Source organism: Lepidochelys kempii, chromosome 3 (genome assembly GCF_965140285.1).
Source record: "Lepidochelys kempii isolate rLepKem1 chromosome 3, rLepKem1.hap1, whole genome shotgun sequence".
Classification (NCBI taxonomy): Eukaryota; Metazoa; Chordata; order Testudines; family Cheloniidae; genus Lepidochelys; species Lepidochelys kempii.
In genome coordinates this window covers 45,375,663-45,398,069 of record NC_136382.1, presented here as the reverse complement: position 1 = coordinate 45,398,069, position 22,407 = coordinate 45,375,663, and the positions used below count along the sequence as shown (strand labels likewise).

At 41.8% G+C, this 22,407-nt stretch overlaps 1 long non-coding RNA gene across 3 annotated transcripts in view; it reads left to right on the top strand.

Annotated features, from left to right (window-relative positions):
- Positions 1–22,407, top strand: part of LOC140908151 (uncharacterized) — a 149,495-nt gene that overhangs the window by 34,975 nt on the left and 92,113 nt on the right. For 2 of the 3 annotated variants that reach the window (XR_012157784.2, XR_012157783.2), the window contains exons 2-3: positions 8,303–8,390; positions 13,194–13,306. This is a non-coding gene — a long non-coding RNA (uncharacterized LOC140908151). The remainder of the gene's footprint in view (positions 1–8,302; positions 8,391–13,193; positions 13,307–22,407) is intronic. The other variant, XR_012157785.2, reaches the window with a different exon arrangement.

Here is a 22,407-nt window from a genome sequence, read left to right as displayed (position 1 = left end):
GGGGGCAGGGACTGCCTCTTATTGTGTGTACAATATCTGTTGTTATTATTTATTAATATTATTTATTTGTATTATAACAGCATGTAGTAGCCCCAGTCATGGACCAGCACCTCATTGTGCTAGGTGCTGTACAAACACACAACAAAAAGACTGTCCCTGCCCCAGAGAGCTTACATTGTGATACAAAGTGGCCCCAAGATCACTTGGAGGCTTCAGGATCTACTAATAATGTTACAATAAGGACTCTGTTACGAATGCATTATATCACACATATTCATAGAAATTAGAGATGCGACAATTTATTAGGTCATGTAATTCATCTCCTGATTAATGCACAATTGTTCTCCATTTTCTAGTGTTTTGACCAGTCTGGGTTTAAATCGTTCAAATAAAGGAGTTTCTATCATTCCCACTGGGGGACTATTTAATTATTCCATATCACAGTCACTTATGTGATGAATACTACAACAAAACACTCTCATATCTCAGTATTGCCATGACTACTACCTTGTTTTTATTGCTTAGCGATTAATATTTCTTTTTTGTATAGTATTACAATTCATAGGTGGATAAGAAACTTCAGGGCAGTCATTTTTATCTTAAGAAGTTACAGCAAAACTCTCATCTTTGCAGAAAGAAAACATGTCCTGAAGCTCCCTGGCCACTGGGTCCAAGTTCAGAATTTGGAAACACAAAGTAGCAGATGTTTCTAAATCCATCAGTCAGGCTTGTGAATACAAAACAACTCTTGCTTTTAATCTTAAAGAGACTGAACATTTAATGGAATCTGCATATACAGATCCAAACAAGGCAATGTTAAAACAAGATATTATTGAAAATTAATACAAGTCATCAGACCACAACATGTGACTGGCCATATACCTTAAATAATAGAATGTGGGAGGAGGGAGGGTATTGTATGAAACTTTCCCACTCACCAAGTTTGCAGGGATGTCTAGACACATACATACTGCATCAAAGAGGCAACTATAAAACAGAAAGCTTAAAACTATTGCTGGAATTCATTACCTCTCTTACAATAGTCCACTTCCACCCACTTGGAAGGAGCAGAGGGTCTGGCAAGTCAAAGCTGTAGATCTCAAAGGACCAGGGCAATCCATGCAGAAACAGAAGCAGAGCTGTGCTGACAGGAAGCTGGAAGAGAGCCATAGAAAGTGAGTGGAACAGGGCCCCTAGATAGGTAGTTTTGTGCCTCTGGCAAATCTTTGGGACCCATGACGCATAGGGACCAAACCACCTGCTTTTTCATTGGAGCAGAGAGGGATTGTTGAAACACAGAGGGAAGAATTTGGAAGAATCTCAGAGGAATCTTGCAGAGGTTTTTTATTTTCCTCCTTATCTCATTCCCTCCCATGGGTTTTCTCCCTCAGAGGATGTGGGAGATCTGTCCTATATTTTTTTTTAATCAGATTTTAAAGTAAAATGAAATAATACTCCAATAAAATGTTGAAATATATTCTTTGGTGCTACTGAATTTATAGTAAGGTATATTGCAAAATATAGAAATCATACATATAGCATTGCTTTGTAATGTCACAAAACAAAGATGTATATAGATGTGTACGTAATATAATCTATCCATAATATTTAGTATAGTTCAAGGAGACACACTTTTTCCTTGATAAGCTAAGTTAGGCAGTTTTATATGCACATGTTCCTTTTCCCAAACGGGAGGCTCCAAGCAGTAAATATAGGCTGGCAGTTCCCAGTGTCAGAGTGGAAGCAGGCTGACCTCGAATGCATATAAACACCACCAAAGCAACTGATATTTGCTACTTAAAAAAATAATTTTATAGCATGAAAAGCTACAGAGACATGATTGATTACAAAAGTAAACAGAAGATTATGTTAATTTCCATTTTCCCTAAGGCACCATTGTAAAATGGAAGAAAGGTCCCACAATACATCTCCTGAGTGACTCACATTTTATGCTTAATTCCATGCTGCTGATCCAAGGTAGTATTCAAAATCCCATACATTGAGTCAGTGACAGCCCAAGTGCATGGCTGCATAATCTCCTAGTTCTTGCTTCCCTGCTCCACAGCATATGGGGAAGTCACCCTACCCTGGATCTTTGGCCTTCAAGGAAAAGCAGTTCCTGAAAGTCACACAGCCTGTTGCAATGAGCTGTCTCTTTGCAGTGCATAACACTGTATGATAGGAGTCTCTGCAGAGATGCACTCAGTATAGTGGCCAGCAGAGGGAGACAATGTGGATGACATTATCAGGCATTGTATTTAATCCCTGCAAGTTAGAGAGCTATTGTAGTTAACAGATTACCCTAGAAGATGACTTGACATAAGAATGGCCATACTGGGTCAGACCAAAGGTCCATCTAGCCCAGTATCCTGTCTGCCGACAGTGACCAATACCAGGTGCCCCAGAGGGAGTGAACCTAACAGATAATGATCAAGTGATCTCTCTCTTGCCATCCATCTCCACCCTCTGACAAACAGAGGCTTACCCATTCCTTATCCATCCTGGCTAATAGCCATTAATGGACTTAACCTCCATGAATTTATCTAGTTCTCTTTTAAACCCTATTATAGTCCTAGCTTTCACAACCTCCTCAGGCAAGGAGTTCCATGGGTTGATTGCGCTGTGTGAAGAAGAACTTCCTTTTATTTGTTTTAAACCTGCTGCCCATTAATTTCATTTGGTGGCCCCTAGTTCTTATATTATGGGAACAAGCAAATAACTTTTCCTTATTCACTTTCTCCACACCACTCATGATTTTATATACCTCTATCATATCCCCCCTTAGTCTCCTTTTTTCCAAGAAGAAAAGTCCTAGCCTCTTTAATCTCTCCTCATATGGGATGTGTTCCAAACCCCTAATCATTTTAGTTGCCCTTCTCTGAACCTTTTCTCATGCCAGCATATCTTTTTTGAGATGAGGAGACCACATCTGTATGCAGTATTCAAGATGTGGGCATACCATGGATTTATATAAGGGCAATAAGATATTCTCTGTCTTATTCTCTATCCCTTTTTTAATGATTCCTAACATTGTTTTTGCTTTTTTGACTGCTGCTGCACACTGCGTGGACGTCTTCAGAGAACTATTCACAATGACTCCAAGATCTCTTTCCTGATTAGTTGTAGCTAAATTAGCCCCCATCATATTGTATGTATAGTTGGGGTTATTTTTTCCAATGTTCGTTACTTTACATTTATCCACATTAAATTTCATTTGCCAATTTGTTGCCCAATCACTTAGTTTTGTGAGATCTTTATGAAATTCTTCACAGTCTGCTTTTGTCTTAACTATCTTGAGCAGTTTAGTATCGTCTGGAAACTTTGCCACTTCACTGTTTACCTCTTTCTCCAGATCATTTATGAATAAGTTGAATAGGATTGGTTCTAGGACTGACCCTTGGGGAACACCACTAGTTACCCCTCTCCATTCTGAAAATTTACCATTTATTCCTACTCTTTGTTCCCTGTCTTTTAACCAGTTCTCAGTCCATGAGAGGATCTTCCCTCTTATCCCATGACAACTTAAATTTACGTAAGAGCTTTTGGTGAGGGACCTTGTCAAAGGCCTTCTGAAAATCTAAGTACACTACGTCCACTGGATCCCCTTTGTTGACCCCTTCAAAGAACTCTAATAGATTAGTAAGACATGATTTCCCTTTACAGAAACCATGTTGACTTTTGTGCAACAATTTATGTTTTTCTATGTGTCTGACAATTTTATTCTTTACTATTGTTTCAACTAATTTGTCTAGTACTGACGTTAGACTTACCTGTCTGTAATTGCCGGGATCACCTCTGGAGCCCTTTTTTAATATTGGTGTTACATTAGCTATCTTCCAGTCATGGGGTACAGAAGCAGATTTAAAGGACAGGTTATAAACCATAGTTAATAGTTCTGCAATTTCATATCTGAGTTCTTTCAGAACTCTTGGGTGAATGCCATCTGGTCCCGGTGACTTGCTACTGTTAAGTTTATCAATTAATTCCAAAACCTCCTCTAGCGACACTTCAATCTGTGACAATTCCTCAGATTTGTTACCTACAAAGGACGGCTTAGGTTTGGGACTCTCCCTAACACCCTCAGCCATGAAGACTGAATCAATTAATTCATTTAGTTTCTCCGCAATGACTTTATCGTCTTTAAGTGCTCCTTTTGTATCTTGATTGTCCAGGGGCCACACTGGTTGTTTAGCAGGCTTCCTGCTTCTGATGTACTTAAAAAACATTTTGTAATTACTTTTTGAGTTTTTGGCTAGCTGTTCTTCAAACTCCTTTTTGGCTTTTCTTATTACATTTTTACACTTAATTTGGCAGTGTTTATGCGCCTTTCTATTTACCTTACTAGGATTTGACTTCTACTTTTTAAAAGACGCCTTTTTATCTCACTGCTTCTCTTATATGGTTGTTAAGCCATGGTGGCTCTTTTTTAGTTCTTTTTAGTGTTTTTTAATTTGGGGTATACATTTAAGTTGGGCCTCTATTATAGTGTCTTTGAAAAGTGTCCATGCAGCTTGCAGGGATTTCCCTCTAGTCACCATACCTTTTAATTTCTGTTTAACTAACATCCTCATTTTTGCATAGTTCCCCTTTCTGAAATTAAATGCCACAGTGTTAGGCTTTGAGGTGTTCTTCCCACCACAGGAATGTTAATTTAATGTCCCTTTAAAAAAAGAAGTGAGACATTAATGAAAGTAGGCTGGACAGGACTGGCTTAGATGTTGAAAGAATAAGTCAGAAAGTTTTAGTGTTGGAAGGTAAGTTCTGCAATTAAAAAAAAATAAACTATTCAATTAACAAAAAATATGTAAAATTACAGAATTTATTGAATGAAAACGTTCAAACTTTCTGATTCCTAATGCTTCCTAATAGTAAATCCAATTCTTTCACTCCTTTGCATCGTCCAACTGGACCCCTGCTGGAAAGCATCATTAAAATGTCAGCTCCCACTGAGAGAGAAAACAGCTCCATTCAGTGAATGGAAAGAGGGACAGCAGTTATAAAACTGCTTTGAAGCTTTTTTTTAAACCGTGTATATATTTTCCTCTAGAAAGCACTGTATGTATTAGCTACCTACTCTATTAAAAATAATCACAGGAGCTTTCATTTCAACATAATTCCCTTTGTTATTAGATTCTCTATCTTTTGTGGACTTTGGCGCCACAAACACAACATGATTTCAGAGTGCTCATTCATGCTGCTTAGGCACAGACCTGCCCTAGTTGCTAGTCAGGGAGTGCAGCTTCCCACCCCCATCACTAGGCCAGTCCTGTTCCACAGGCCAGTATGGGAGGAAGGCCAGGCCATATCCCCCAAGTTTTTCCCCCATCTTCTCCCCAAAGGAATAGGGAGGGACTAGTCCTCCATGCGCAAGGACTGCAACTGTGTGGGACATGCAATGGTCATTATATAATGTTGTATTGTGTTGAACTTTCTCAGATTGCCCATTTCTGACTTGTGCTTAAATGCCCTCTTTTTTTATATATATATAAAATGTATGTTTGGGTGAGAACAGTGATCTCAGTGGATTATTCTAACCAATTTTACCCATGTGGTTCAGACAATCATAAAATATGGATGTTGCTGGTGGGCTTTACTATGTGGACACAGGAAAGGCATCTGCGGCATGTGGCTCTCAGGGTGGGATGGCATATGCAGCACTTTAAAAATGAGATATGTTAGTGGTAATAAGCATTGTTGTTACTACCAGAAAATATCCCCTTTTAAAATGAAATAACTGTCCCTAGCTGGACAAGCGGAAGAAAAAAATTCCTGGTATCATTGATATTCCTCGGTTATTGATACCTTTTAAACATTACTTGAAAACTGTCACACAAGGCCTTGTCTCGTACTCATTGAAGTTAATAGGAACTATTTCACTGACTTTAAAAGGCCTCAGTTCAGGCATAGAATGGTTCAGTCAATGCCAGTGGTTTTCAATCTTTTTTCAAAATGCAGACAGCAATATCTGTTAAAGTGTAGGTGTTTTGGCATTTAGCCACCAATGCCATGAGGCAGTGTGCCTCAGTTTCCCCTTCTACACAGCCACATGGACCTGTTATGCTTTTGCTGTTGTGCCAAGCCTCCAGCCTGTTTACAGGTATAAGCTGAAGAGTAACATGCCTGTGGGACTGTCTTGTCACCATCCCTAGCATGTACAATAGTTTCTTCCACAAATCAGGTATGTCACACATCTTTAAAGCGTTTACCAGTAGTATTAACTCCTTTGTCTTGACCCATAGATGAAGTAGCAAAAGACACAAGATTAACAGTAAATCTACGGCAGACAGACTCTGTTCATACAATTTGGCTTGTTTAGTGTCTATTACCTTTTTCACTTCCTTTGTGTACCATGATAGGTGCACTGATGCAGATTCTTCTGCCTCTTTGGAGAAGGCTTTTAATTCAGGCATGTGTTTAAGGCTTTGGGAAGGAAAGGGTGTACTGCAACCATGCTTGCCCTCGGCCCCTCCCTTGGGAATTTCTCTGGGCTGGACCCCACACACATGTGAAGTTTCCCTAAGGCAAAGTTTTCCTTCCTCCTGCCTTGAAGAGACAGTTTTATCTCTTACAAACTTAGACACCCCACTTTGTTCCCAAAAGGTTAGCTAGGGGGCTCTCCCCTCCAGGGGATCTGACCCCCAGTTTTCCCTTAAACTCTGATCCACAGGAGAGGGGTCTGGCATTTTAAATGCAGATTCTCTACCCTCCTCCTGGGAAAGATCCTCCCTACAAAAGGTGGGCGGACTCTCCAGTTCCCCCTCGCCTTCTGTCTGGACTTCCCTTTCTGGGCTCCCCTCTGGGTCAGACACTCCTGTGTCCCCCAAAAAGGAAGGTGACCCTGGTCTGGCTGTGGGCTCACAGCTACCAGCTATGACAGACCCTTCACTGGCCAGCAAAATCTTCCCCCTTTCCCTGATGTTGGGCTTGCTTCCAGCTACAGAGTCCCCAGCGTCTGTTCCCACCACAGAAGTTACCAGGACCCTAACTTCCACCTTTGGGATACATGTCTCTGTGCACCCCAGAGCTTGCCCTGTCCCCTGCTGACCTGCAACTTCCTGGCAGTCAGCAGCTGGGGTGGCCTCCCTGTTACAAGGTGGAGCATTCCCCTGCCCGGGCAGATGATTACAGGACAGGAGCTGGCTTCGTCCAGCCCCTCCCTCTGGGACTTGCCTTGAGCCCCAGTGCTACAGAAACTGGTTACAACCATCCCTGCCCCAAAAGCTGCATTTTTCACTGCTACAGAGGAATTTAAGAGAGGTCCTCCCATTCCCCCCAGCAGTCCATGTGACTTCATCCCCACTTCATCCCCGGGGCTTTTAGCACAAGATTCCTTCTCACTGCTGACCAACCCTGGGACAGATTCTGCCACATCAGACCTAAACGTGGCAATTCTTCAACAAAAAAACTTCAAAAACAGACTCCAACGAGACACTGCTGAATTGGAATTAATTTGCAAACTGGATACAATTAACTTAGGCTTGAATAAAGACTGGGAGTGGATGTGTCATTACACAAAGTAAAACTATTGCCCCTTGTTTATTTCCCCTCCTACTGTTCTTGTAAAGTGCTGGAAATGGCCCACCTTGATTATCACTACAAAAGGTCCCCATGTCCCTGTTCTCCCCCCCGTGTCCCTCTTCCCCCCCCCCACTCTCCTGCTGGTAATAGCTTACCTTTCCTCGTCACTCTCCTTACAGTGCGTATGGTAACACCCATTGTTTCATGTTCTCTGTGTATATAAATCTCCCCACTGTATTTTCCACTGTATGCATCCGATGAAGTGAGCTGTAGCTCACGAAAGCTTATGCTCTAATAAATTTATTAGTTTCTAAGTTGCCAAAAGTCCTCCTTTTCTTTGTACGGATACAGACTAACACGGCAGGTACTCTGAAACCTGCCACATTAAAGAAATCATTCCCTAGTAGAAACGGTGCAAAATTGTGTGCCACTGTTGCAACAGTCAGCTCAGCCTGCAAATGACCAGTTTCCATGTGTACCTTAGCTAAAGGCGCAAGGACATTGTAACCTCCCACCAGTTCTAATTCTGCCATTTTCCCTGGCAACAAATCCTTCTCCTGGATCAGGTCCCTCCCTACCACAGAAATCTCTGCACCCGTATCTCTCCAACCATGGAGCACTTGGCCGTTAAGCTTAATAGTATGCATATGCTCACTGCTTGGTTGTATAGAAGCAAGCGTTACAAATCCTGCGTGGAAAGAGACAGCAGCTGAGCTCTGAGAAGAGCAGCTTCATGCGTTACTTGCTGCCTGTTTACACTCAGCAAGGGCCATTTTTTCCTCAGGTGACCCCGGAGGGCACAACGGTGCAACGCGCCCCTATAGTGGAGAAGCAACTGCAGGTGACGGTGAGGAACCGGTCCTGTGGAAAAGGTAGGAACAGTCCAGTGGTCTGGACTTTCTCTGTTAAGACCTGGGGATGCCCAGAGTCATCCAGGAATATGGGACAGGGACAGAGTACGACAGGCGGTGCACAGTGCACGCCCCTAGAATGCATTCTAGCACGCTGGAAAGTGTTTGGATCAGATCCAAATGACAAAAAGCAAATTGAAAAGGTTTTGTACAGTAGCCTGGCCTCAATATCGGCTAGGGGACCAGGAATGGTGGCCACCGGGAGGATCAGTCAATTATAATACGATCCTCCAATTAGTTTTGTTAGCGAACGGGTGAATGGAATGAACATCTGTATGCACAAGCGTTTATGGCTTTCAGAGATAGAACAGACATTCTACAGAGCTGTAATTTGACTCCAACAGGACCGGTCGTAGCTAATGTTAGCCCCCAGACCCCCCCCCCAATGTTGTAATGGCAGATTCGGTGTCCCCTTCAGCCCCCACACCCCCACCTTATAAGGTAGGATGCCTCGGATTACAGAGATTGCCCCCTCGGTGGGACTCTACCCTTTGATTACCGAGACTGTTGTGGCTCGCCCAGGGGCAGACGGATGTCAGGCTACCACCATGCAAGTTAAGTTCTTGACCTGTTCCTCACTTATCCTCCCCACCACACACACACACACACACACCAAAAGTATCCTTTTAAGAACACCCAAAAAGGTGGTGATGGGCAAAATAACCCATCTCATTATTATTTTGTCCACCACTTAGGCCTAATTTCCAACACACCAGTTTTGTTCCATTTATTTCTGATTCCATTCTCCTTTGTTTACCAGTCACATTCTTAACACAACCCTTGGGAGGTATTAGTAGCCCTTTTAGATTGGACTAATCCAGCCTGTCTGTCTCCTTTGCATACCCCTCCTATCAACATTCACTGTTACACATTATTTTAATATTTTATGAACTTTCACTCACTTTCCAACAATTGGGCTCACAGCTGAGGTAGACCTGTTAGATACAATAATTACAACAGAGCTGTATTATGTTCTAGACCTTTTTCCTTGCATGATTTTTATGTGTAGAGTTCTACCGCTTAAATTCAGTATATTCTCTCTAAACTACCACATCCCCACATACACAAACGAAAAAAAAACCCCTACGTACACAGAGCAGTCACTTCAACCTGACAGTAATGATTTTTACACCTGCTTTTGAAGCACACGTCGCTTTTTAAAGAAAAAATGTTTAGATGTACTCAAGTATTCACATGGCTCACGTGCTGTTAACTCTCATGACTTATTTTGATTGAATTTAAGTCCGGGTTGTCAACACTCACATTTTATGAGCAACCCATCAAAAGTGATTAACTCTTCATGGGTTGCAGGTACTGATTCACATCTGCTTCTACTGATTCGCTTCTGATTTGGCAGAAGTAATAATCTTATGAAAAAGGTAAAGAGTTTTCCATAAATGGTCAAATGGTCCCTCCAGTAGAATAAATGTTAATAAAAGTCTCAATGAGAAGATTTAAAAGTTTATCATTCCACTTATCAACCCAGCATTTTGTCAGGTATGTCTAGTTCAGCGAGACTCTGGCACTACCATATCCTCCCATCAGATGAAAGGACTTGCACAAATTCTGCCCTTAACCCCATGCATAAAATACACACCTCAATGCAGAATTTGTCCTAGAGCAGTAATTCTTCAAGGGAAAGTGCTGCCCAGGTAAATAGTTTGCTAGGGCCTTCAATGGCTAGAATCTACATAGCTTAGTCTTGAAACTCCCATTCAGCATTTTTTTATGAAAATCACGAGTTAAAGGACTAGTTAACACTCTCCTACTGTCAGGTGCAGAGGGAAACCCTCATTTTGTTTGTTTAATGCAATAATTCACTATGTTATCTTTTTATCTCAAGTTTTCACAAATATTAAGCCCCTGCTTTAGCCACTGATCAACTTAAAATTAAGTGCACAACAATTTTGAAATGCAAAAATCCTGTGGGAATGAGGTGGCCCATGGAATTTGGGATTGGTGCTCAGATACCATGATGATGAACACAGTATAAATGCTAGGATAAATAGGTAGACAATAAGATATATCAAACAGCCTTTTGTGTGTTTGGTTCCATTTTCATTCCACGTAGGTCATTATCAACTCAGTCCAAGGGAGCAAATATTGACATTATAAAAATCATGCCCTCAGTTGGCACCCTTGTTACTAGCCTCAGTAGAGAGGGCAAGGAATAAACAGACTATGGAGTCTGAACTATAATTCACCTGCCCTCCCCCAGTGGTGATCCATGTAGGTCACCATGAGCTACACTGATACTGCAGAGTGGTGGAAGCTTGTGCAGCTGCTACGGTGGTGTACCTAATCTATGGCTAAAGAAAGGACTTCAGTCTGTGGAGCTGTAACTCCAACACTTTATTCCAGCCACCCACTCCAAAAGAAAAACAAAATCTATATGATAAACTTTGAAACAGTATTTTACTTAGGAATGAAAAATGGTTAATTTTGTAGGTTATAGAGGGTCATGTGCAGAACTTCCACTGATGACATGCTATAGCCCCCTAAGTATATTTTAATGATAGGATTCAGCATTATGCATATAAAATATGAGTGCCATGTCCGACAACAACAGAATGAAAGGCTTGTTTCCAAGACCGATGAAAATATCTGCTTCTGGCCATAAAATCTAAGATTCTGCAGCACGTCATCGCAGCAACGCAGGATATGGCAAGAACATCACACCTGTTCTCAGCTCTCTACATTGGCTTTTGTCATAAATGTAAAGGGAAGGGTAAACCCCTTTAAAATCCCTCTTGGCCAGAGGAAAAATCCTCTCACCTGTAAAGGGTTAAGAAGCTAAAGGTAACCTTTCTGGCACCTGACCAAAATGACCAATGAGGAAACAAGATACTTTCAAAAGCTGGGAGGAGGGAGAGAAACAAAAGGGTCTGTGTCTGTTGGTATACTGCTTTTGCTGGGGATAGACCAGGAATGGAGTCTTAGAACTTTTAGTAAGTAATCTAGCTAGGTATGTGTTAGATTATGATTTCTTTAAGTGGCTGAGAAAAGAATTGTGCTGAATAGAATGACTTTCTGTCTGTGTGTCTTTTTTGTAACTTAAGGTTTTGCCTAGAGGGATTCTCTATGTTTTGAATCTAATTACCCTGTAAGGTACCTACCATCCTGATTTTACAGGGGTGATTCCTTTACTCCTATTTACTTCTATTTCTATTAAAAGTCTTCTTGTAAGAAAACTGAATGCTTTTTCATTGTTCTGAGATCCAAGGGTTTGGGTCTGTGGTCACCTATGCAAATTGGTGAGGATTTTTACCAAACCTTTCCCAGGAAGTGGGGTGCAAGGGTTGGGAGGATTTTGGGGGGAAAGACGTGTCCAAACTACGTTTCCCAGTAAACCCAGTTAGAGTTTGGTGGTGGCAGTGGATATTCCAAGGACAAAAGATAAAATTAATTTGTACCTTGGGGAAGTTTTAACCTAAGGTGGGAAAAGTAAGCTTAGGAGGTTTTCATGCAGGTCCCCACATCTGTACCCTAAAGTTCAGAGTGGGGGAGGAACCTTGACAGCTTCCCATAGACTACTGAGTCACATTCAAGATCTCAGTCCTTATCTTCAAGGTACATAGTGGCCCGGGCCTAGGATATCTAAAAGATTGACCAGAACTCTAGGATGAAGAAGAGGGTTGACAATTATACTCCTCTGGCACAATGGAACTTTCTACAATAAGGGTAATGCTCATCTGTGTGGGAAACAGAACTTTTTTTTGGGGGGGGGGTCTAATGAACTCCCCCAAGAACTAAGGTCCATCCCACATTTAATCACATTCCACTTGAAATGCAAGACACATTTATTTGCCTGCTTTCTCTAATATAAACACACAGCAATATGTACATAACATCCCTGCCCCTCTCACGCACCAAACCAAACACCCCTCACACACTTCTGCCTCTGAGAAAAGGATGAGAATGAACCATAAGTAATGGATGCTAGTCACATCGCTTAATACACCACTGGAAGGTACTCAGATACTATGGTGATGCACACCATTTAAAAATCTATATAAAGTAGACTCTATGATTATCCTCTCTTGGGTTCCGAAATAGTAGTCAGGACTTTCCTTTAACAACCTGTCTGATGAATGGAACTATAGCATGAGCCATATCCTCCGCTGAAGTCCATTAAAGTCAATGGTGCCATGACAATTTAGCTCCTCAGCTGGTCCTGAGTTTCATTATCAGATTGCTCATGAGATGCTCATGTTTTGCTGCGGAGAAGTCTTGGTTCCCCGAGTCACATAATGAGATTTCACTAATTCTTCAATATTTATACCACTTGTATTAACATTTAGATGTAAGAGAAAAATTAGTCTAAAAGCAGGAAATTTGATGAGATTATAACTGGTTAAACATGATTGCGGTTGCTTGACTAATAATAATGTTTTATACTTTTATTGCACAAGCTAGTAGTCTGGACTTTTTAATTCTCCACACAAAAAATATAAAAGCTATTGAGTATAATTTTTTCTTTGATGTTGCATTTTCCTAAAATGTGAGGGAAAGTGTTTATAGAACTGTTTCCACATAAAGGATATCAAAGATACATGCAGACTATTTGGTTTATCAAATTGTATCCTTTATTATTTTTGCAATGATGTTTTCCTCAGGACAGTGTGTAACTGCTTCTTAAATGACCCTTAGTGTCTTTGTGCCAACAAACTGGCCCATTAGGCTGTGTCAAACGTTTATTATTCCCTGCATGAAGAACTGTTATTTTAATGTCTGTTTTGATTTTGATTTTTTTTTTTTTGCTAGCTTTCATTATGCCCCTTGGTCCTATCATCTGTCATTGTCTAACAAGGATTACCTCTGAGGAATTGCTGGCACAAGATGGCTGTTGAATCTCTGAATTAATTTAGCTGCTCCAGGTCTGTTTTTTATCCTCTATAATGAATTATAGGAGGTATTTTAATACTTCTCCCCCTTTTAAGTATGGCCCTTGGTTATGTTTGTCCTAATCTAATTCATTAGCTATAGTTTGGGGGCTCATATACTGCTCTCAGTGACAGGCTCTGTTGAAGTCAATCAAGTTGTATTTGTGAAAAAAAAAAAGGGGGGGGGGGGGAGAGGAGAGTCAGACCCTTTGCTGATCAAATTTCCATTTTACATTAAGTTATATCATTATTGCAGCTGTCATCAAATGCAATGCACAAATACAGAATATCAAACACTGTATGTCGGTAATAAATTAATCACTTAATAAAACATAAGAAAAGTACTTTTATAAAATCAAGTTTCCTAACACCCTTGTGAGTTGGCTAAAGTATTATTGTCTCAATTTTATAGATGGGTGAACAAAGGTATAGAGGGATTATGGTAAAAATTACATAAACTGAGAAAGCTAAGAATGGAACCCAGAAGTCTTACTTCCAGTTCCCTGCTCTAATTAATAGACCTCATTCTCTTCCTACACACGTATCCACTCACAGGCAACCCAGGCATTTAATTACTTGCCATGTGTCGTACTGTGGAAGAGGGAATAACTATCTATTTTAGGATTTTATACTGCTGCCCATGACTATGGTGCCTTCCATGTAAAATCGGTAGCGATAGCTGTCACTGTCAAGGTTAGGGAGTGTTAAATATGGGTACGATTCTACAAGATGTGTGTTTGACTCCCACTGACATCAACTAGGTTGAGGGCATTAGGCATCTCTCAGGAGGACTCAGCACCTGGCAGAATCTAGCCTTTCATATTTTTGGATATTGTTTGAGGCTTTCATCCAATCAGTCTTATGATTACTAGTTTTGCTTTTTGAACTCATGTTACAGTGGGCCCAAGTGGGACATAATTTGTGCCAAAGTCCCAAATTTAATGGGGGACAGAGGGATCTACTACTGTTTGAATGCATTGATTGCCATTCTGATTAGCCTTGGGTATAACTAGCTGAGTGAAGATCAATATGCTGTCTACTGGCTCACTCTGGAGAAAAGACCACACCTTATAACTTCTAACACCAAAGCTGATCCAGCACCTCCTTTCATAGAATATCAGGGTTGGAAGGGACCTCAGGAGGTCATCTAGTCCAACCCCCTGCTCAATACCCATGTGAAAGGGATAGGGCAGAATGGGAAAAGAGATGCCAGTATCCCCCTCAGACTTGTAGAGGGCAGTGAGAAAAACCATTCTGCTGACCACAGTGACAGAGAGAGCAGTTAGAGGACAGAATATTGAGAGAGATATAAATAATGATAGACTTAATGGGGCAACTTCTTGATGTTTTTTTTTTTTTTGTGGTGGGAAAGGAGAGTTTCACCTCACAGAATATCGGGATCCCTTCAGGATTAACTAGTAGTAACTATAACCTCCTTTCCCAGCTAAATCATGTAACAGATGTCTTCATTTTGGGCCACAGTTGAAGAAAACTGCCTCTTTTTCAAAATGTTACCCTTGATTTTCCTTTCAAAAATGAGAGAGGAACGAAAAGTGAAGATCAGTAGTACCACAGTGTCCAAAATAACTGACAACTTTCCATGTTCTATATTCTCCGCACCATAAAATTATGCAAATCACAGAATAAAGCTTCTGGAAACCTGCTGAGTGTCTGTATGAGACTTTTACCTTTCATTTACTAGATTACACTGTAGTGGTATTTGAGGTCCTAGGCTGTCACACTCAAACTATAATTATAATATAACATTTTAGTTATGCTCAGAATATTTGTCCAAATTCCCTAACACCATCTAGCACAGTCTCTCCACTTTAAGGTAGAAAATAGTCTTTATAATAATACAGTCACAAAGTATGGGCAATGATAAGCAGTCACCAGACCTAGGGAGGTGCTTAATTTTAGTTCTGGCAGACTCATGCCAGAGAAATAATAAAAAAAAACAACCCACCATTCTATAGGGGATCTCGGAACTTTTGTTCATGGAGACCTGTGAAAGTCCCCGGCCACTCACTGGGGTCAGGCCATAAACATTTCAAAATGGAAAAATAAACTCCTATGCACCTCTAGAGTATCATTCTGTCCAATGGTATCCCATCTATCTGAGTACTGTGGTTGTCAAAGGGCTAGGCTGAAATATCCACCACCTATCAGGCTAAAATTGCAATTATCTAAGTCTTTGAGCTCAGTGAGTGCTGGAGTTGTGACTAGGATTGTAGATTCATAGGATTCGAGAAGGGCACCTTCATAGGGCTGGAGCATTAAGGGAATCAAATGCCCAGCTATCCTGTGAGAGGCTCCACTGAAGTGAATGAGCCAAGCCAGGTCTAGCTGGGGTTAGTTAATAGGTAGTTAATTCAGGAAGGAGCACTTGAGCCTATTAAGGGTATGTCTATATAGTGAGCAACAGCAAGCCTCTGAGGCAGGGTCAACAACTTGGGCTTATGCTACATTGCAGCTCAGGCTCAAAAGCCGAGGCAGGGGGGCCTTCAGAACCGGAGCTCCAGCCCAAGCTGCAAAATCTACACAGCTATTTTTTGTGCTGTAGCACAAGCCCCGCAAACCTGAGTCCGTCAATACGGGCTCTGAGATTCACTGCCGTTCACAGTGTGGACGTACCCTGTAAGGCTTAGAAGAGCACAGCTGAACAAATCTCCTGAGGAGAAAGAAAGTTCCAGAGGAGGGGAAATCCCAGAGAGCCTGAACTAAGCCAAAAGGTGTCCAGGCAAGGAGGTCTGGGAGACAACCTGAACAAGTAAAGGAAAGACTGCAAAAGCTCTGCAGGCAGAAGGGCCTGTGAGGAACGCTGAACAAAAGGGGAAAGGCAGCAGAGAGGCCTGAGGCCTTATAACACAAAGAGTTGCTGCTGGAATCTAGACACTTTTGTTTTGGGACTTTTAAATTTTATCTGGCTTTTACAAGAGTTCAAGTGTTCCTTCAGAAGGCTTTATTTAAGGGAGATATACTCAGTGGTGAGCTGGAGCTGGTTCGCACTGGTTCACTAGAACCGGTTGTTAAATTTAGAAGCCCTTTTAGAACCGGTTTTTCTGCAAGGGACAACCGGTTCTAAAAGGGCTTCTAAATTTAACTGGCCAAAAGTGGCGCCTTAGGTGCTGACTCCATGGGTGCTCCAGCCCTGGAGCACCCAAGGGGAAAATTTGGTGGGTGCAGAGCACACACAGGCAGCTCTCTGCCCCACCCCCGGCCCCAGCTCACCTCCGCTCCGCCTCCTCCCCGAATGTGCCTCCCCGCTCTGCTTCTCTTCCCCCCAGGCTTCCCGCGAATCAGCTGTTCACACGGAAAGGCTGAGAAGCAGGCGGCGGCTTCCCGTTCAGGCCCAGAGAGGTGGAAGTGAGCTGGGGCGGGTGTGCGAGGAGGGCCGCCTGCGCCGCAGCAGGTAACCCGTGGGGGGGTCACAGGGGAACCACTCCCCACCCCAGCTCACCTCCGCCACCCTTGGCCTGAGCGGGAAGCCGCTGCCTGCTTCTCTGCCCTCCCCGGCTTCCTGCTGAACAGCTGATTCACGGGAAGCTGGGCAGGGGTTGGGGGGGCAGCAGAGAAGCAGAGTGGTGCAGCGTGTTCAGCGGAGGAGGCGGAGCAGAGGTGAGGTGATCTGGGGCTGGGCGTGGGGTGGGGAGCTGCTGGTGGGTGCTCTGCACCCACCAAATTTTCCCCGTGGGTGCTCCAGTCCCGGAGCACCCAGGGAGTCGGCGCCTAAGGCACCACTTTTGATGTGATCAGTGGGGGGAGCGGCCGCTCCCCCTGCTCCCCCCCCAGCTACACTCCCCCGCCCCTAGGAGCCAGAGGGACCTGCTGAATGCTTCCTGGGAGCTGCCCCAGGTAAGCACCTCCAGGACTCCCCACCACGCCTCCCGGCAGGTGCCTCTAGCTCTTAGGGGTGGGGTAGGTACGCACTACAGTGTCCCATGAGACCCTCCTGCCCAGTTCTGGATACAGTTAACTTAGGCTTGAATAGAGACCTGGGAGTGGCTAAGTCATTATGCAAGGTAACCTATTTCTCCTTGTTTTTTCCTACCCCCCCCCCCCGACGTTCTTGTTAAAACCTGGATTTGTGCTGGAAATGGCCCACCTTGATTATCATACACATTGTAAGGAGAGTGATCACTTTAGATAAGCTGTTACCAGCAGGAGAATGGGGTGGGGGGAGAAAAAACCTTTTGTAGTAGTGAACACCCATTTTTTCATGCTTTGTGTGTATAAAAAGATCTTCTATACTTTCCACAGTATGCATCTGATGAAGTGAGCTGTAGCTCATGAAAGCTTATGCTCAAATAAATTGGTCTCTAAGGTGCCACAAGTCCTCCTTTTCTTTTTACGATTAAGAAGATCTGTTCTGCTGGGTGAAATTGAACCAAAGTTGGCAAAACCAAAAACATAAAAATCATTTAAGTTTTATGTAGAAATTTTAAAGAAAAGCTGAGAGATTTGTAACCATTCCCTCAGACATTGTATTGCTGCAGTGTCTACCTTCCTACCACGCCAGTGTAAATTCTCAGTTTTCACAGCAACAAGTAGAGGTGCCGTATTTAAAAAATGGAGGTGTTTCAGGTGAATGCTTTAAGTCACTGTCTCAAACAGACAAGAGACAGTGCTTTTGACAGCAATAGGATTCCATTTGGTGGAGATCAGGCAACATCAGCCTCACACATCTGCTCTTTCCCCACATATTTGTGGACAGCTTTCTGTTATTCATGGAACTGCTCAAGCATTCAGCACACAAAGTGGAGTTCCTATGATTTAGAACCATCTGCTGAAGGTTTTAGTTTGACAAGCTGTTCTGCTGCTGCAGCTCTCACAGGGTTGTTTTGGCTTTGACCAAATGATACTAAGAGCCTGTAACCACACTGACAAGCTACTTTCAGCAAAAGTTCAAGTTTATCTTTAAGTAAATTCATGGAAATGAATCTGAAGGTGCAATGAACAAGGGCCAGGATGAGAATATTATACTGCAGTAGTGTCCCAACTGCAGCTTTAGTTAGTCTGTCAGCATTTCCACTATAAATCCTGTTTTCATAAAGGTTATATAATGCTTTGTGTAAGACTGACTTCTTTAGTTGTTTTTAACATTTAAAAATATTTATTTACTTTGATATATTTGACTTTATCCGTTTCACTGGATTTGAAACAATGTTAAGGTTTAAGAGATTTTTTTTTGGTTGGTTTTGGCACAGAAATGACTTTTGCCAGTTGATTTTTCTCATATTGCTCAAGACAGCCAGATCCCAAACTTCATAATCCAGAGTGAGGCTCTAACAGGGTTTCTTTCCTCCTTTCATTGCCTGTCTTCTTTCAATGGGCGACAGCCCCAGACCATTCAGTTTGCCAGTAGACAGCTCACTTCCAAACTTTATCCCTCCCATCCAAGACAGATTTCAACACTCTAATAGGCCAGAATGTTCCTTTTTCCACTCAACAGGTCTCTGCTCCTACTCAGATGAGATTACAAAATTGATAAAGATAACTATGTGTATATATAACACTTAGACTTTTTGAAGGCATTTGATTTAGATCCCAATTACATCCTGAATAAAAAAAATAGCATAATACAATATCCATTGAGTTCATGTTAAATGGATTAAGACCTGGGTAGCTGACATATCTCAAAAAGTAGATGGCAATGGGGAATTGTCATCTAGTTGGGCATTTAAAATGGGGTTCCTCAGGAATTAAATATTAAATATTTTTATCAGTGATCTGGAAATATATAATATCACTGCTGATAAAATTTGAGGACACCACAAAGTTTGCTGGAGTGATAAATAATGATGAGGACAGGGCAGTCATACAGAGTGATCCGAGTCAGGAAGTGAGCTGGGCCAATTCAAACAAAATGTATTTAATAGAGCCAAATACACAGTTATACATCTAGGAAAAAGGAATGTAGGCCATACCTACAGAATGGGACTGTACACTGGACAGCAGTGACTCAGAAAAGATTTAGGGATCAGAGTGGACAAGAAATTCAGCATGAGCTCCCCGTGCAATGCCAGGGCAAAATGGCTAATGTGACTCTTGAATGTATAAACAGATGAGTAGGAGGAAGGATGTGGTTTTAACTCTATACAGCACTGAGACTGAGACAGGAATACTATATCCAGCTCTGATGCCCACATTTTTAAAATGTTGTAAATTAGAGAGGGTACAGAAAAGAGCCACAAAAATAATTTGTGGGCTGGAGAAAAATGTCTTTCAGTGAGAAACAAAGAGCTCAGTGTGTCTGGGTTTTCAAAAAGAAGATTGACAGGTAACTTGTTTTCAGTATATCAATAATGGTTTTCTACCTTCTTAGGGAGAAAATACTGGGTACTAAAGGGCTTATTAATGTGGTGGAGAAAGGCATAACATGACCCAATGGCTGGAAGCTGAAGCCAGACAATTTAGAATTAGGAATAAGGAGCAAACTTTTAACAGTGAGGATAATTAACACTCAGAACAAACTACCAAGGGAAGTGGTGGATTCTCCATCTCTGATGTTTTCAGATCCAGATTGGATGACTCTCTGAACTATATACTTCAGTCTAACACAAGTTATTGGTCTCAGTACTGTGATATCTGGGTAAAATTCTATGGCCTGTTATACCAGCGGTCAGATTAAATGATCTATTGGTCGCTTCTGGCCTTAAACCATATGACTACGAAGATGAGATGCTTCCCATTCCTTCTGTCCTAAAGTGGTCAGCATTTTCCCAATTGTTCTGCACAAGCTGAATCCCAGATCCCCTGAGGTTTGATTTGAATCCTACCTAGCTATCATGGGAGATTCTCCCTTCTTCCTTTGTGTACAATGTTTGAATAAAGAAATATTAAATTGATTGCAGTATTTCAAATGTTACTAAACAGTTGTTTAACCAGATAATGCCATAAGCTTGGAAATTAATAGGATTTGAAATATGATGTTATTATTGGTTTCACATTACCCATTATGTGATTCCTGGTTGTTTGTAGTTTCCCTTCATTTAGGCTGGACAAAAAGGTTCATAGGTTTGAAAAGATTGGTATCTTTTGAGGCTTACCTTTTAAGCATCTGGCTTTTCACTGGCCGGGTCACAGTTCTGTCTTTCCGCTTGACATTTCTTCAGCTATTGGAACCATTTATTGTTCCCGCATTCTACTAGCCCCAAAACTTTTGTTTGATGTATCCCATTCACTTTCAAACATTTTTTTTTCAGTATTCTATATTAATTTCACCTCTGTGAAGAGCTATCCCAATTTACCATACATCACCTAATTCTCATTCATATATAGAGCTCTTCATGTTTGATTTACTCTGATGCACTCTCTCTCTCTCGGTTGCTGATTGGCCTATTTAGCACAAATGAGGACACAATTTAGTCCAAAGAATAGTGCATTACTTTTCTCTTTTGCCAAGTAAAAAACAGTGAGCAGTACTTTTTTTTTTTCCCATTCTGCTGGCTGAAGTCTCTCTCAAGGTCCAATCCATCAAAGTGTTATGCACCTTCTCAGAGGAGCTCAGCATCTCACAGGCAGGCCTTTGGTCACTGGAATGGTACTCAAAATGATAAAAATTCAGTAAACTGTCTTATCCTTCTTATTGACTTGTAGTAGTTCCAAACTCCAATGATACTTGAAACAGTATTACATTAAGTTCCACAGTCTAGCCTCAAATACATATGTGCAGCTTCCTCTGAAAGGGAGACTTGTAAATGTACGTGAGCTAGAACAAGGCCCCCCTTTTTTAAAGCTCTCTCTTACATAGGAAGATCAGAGAATTCTAACTCCCTCCATCACTACTGTACATCATCCATACTTTATAGGGAAACAAATTAATTTTATTCACATATCAGAAAATTAGTGTGAAAAGAGAATGTATAAACCCTGCAACAGCAGCCGCTAAAGCTGATCCTGTAATGAGGAGAAAGGAATGAAAGGTAGGGAGGAAAAATAAAGAGCTAGGAAAAGAATGAATCAGCTTTCAAATTGTTATTTCAATAACTGGTCCAATACACCCAATCTGTAATTCCAAAACAAAAAATCTTGGTTAAGTTTGCATAGGGCAATTTGAGATATTGATATATCAATAACACATCTTTTCTGGCAAAAGCCAACAGCAACACAAACATTAATAGCTACTGAAACCACAAGCTAAGGCCCAGATCCTCAAAGGGGATCATCAAAGGAGTCAAACAGTTCCCCCGTATAGTGCTATCTGAGAGGTTTCTATTGTACACAGTTCCTAGGGTAATCCTTGTGCTTGTGTGTATTTCCTCAATAAGTCATTAACATTGTTTGGCCTTTTTACTGTTGTACCTGAAAGGTGTTTATGGGTGTTTTCAGCCTCAACATGTTTCAGTAACACATACATAGCCAAACTTCATGACTTCACATATGATGATAGCACGTACAGTCCAATAAGATATTACTGTCTAACAGATCAAGATTTTTAGAATCACACCTCACAAGGCATACTTTGTATAAGACATATACTAATTACATTACAGTGGTGAATATTGGGGTGTCAGGGTGTCACAATCCTCCTCTCTTCTGAGGTTGGCAGGAAGATACTCCTGCCCTGTTGGATCTTAACAGGTCTGCCAGCCACCAAAGGTGGAATCATAGAAGATTAGGGTTGGAAGAGACCTCAGGAGGTCATCTAATCCAACCCCGGCTCAAAGCAGGACCAACACCAATTAAATCATCCCAGCCAGGATTTTGTCAAGCCGGGCTTCAAAAACATGTAAGGATGGAGATTCCACCACTTCCCTAGGTAACCCATTCCAGTGCTTGACCACCCTCATAGTGAAATAGTGTTTCCTAATATCCAACTTAGATCTCCCCCACTGCAACTTGAGACCATTGCTCCTTGTTCTGTCATCTGCCACCACTGAGAACAGTCGAGCTCCATCATCTTTGGAACCCCCCTTCAGGTAGTTGAAGGCTGCTATCAAATCACCCCCTCACTCTTCTCTTCTGCAGATTAACAAGCCCAGTTCCTTCAGCCTCTCCCCGTAAGTCATGTGCCCCAGCCCCCTGATCATTTTTGTTGCCCTCCGCTGGACTCCCTCCAATTTGTCTACATCCTTTCTGTAGTGGGGGGTCCA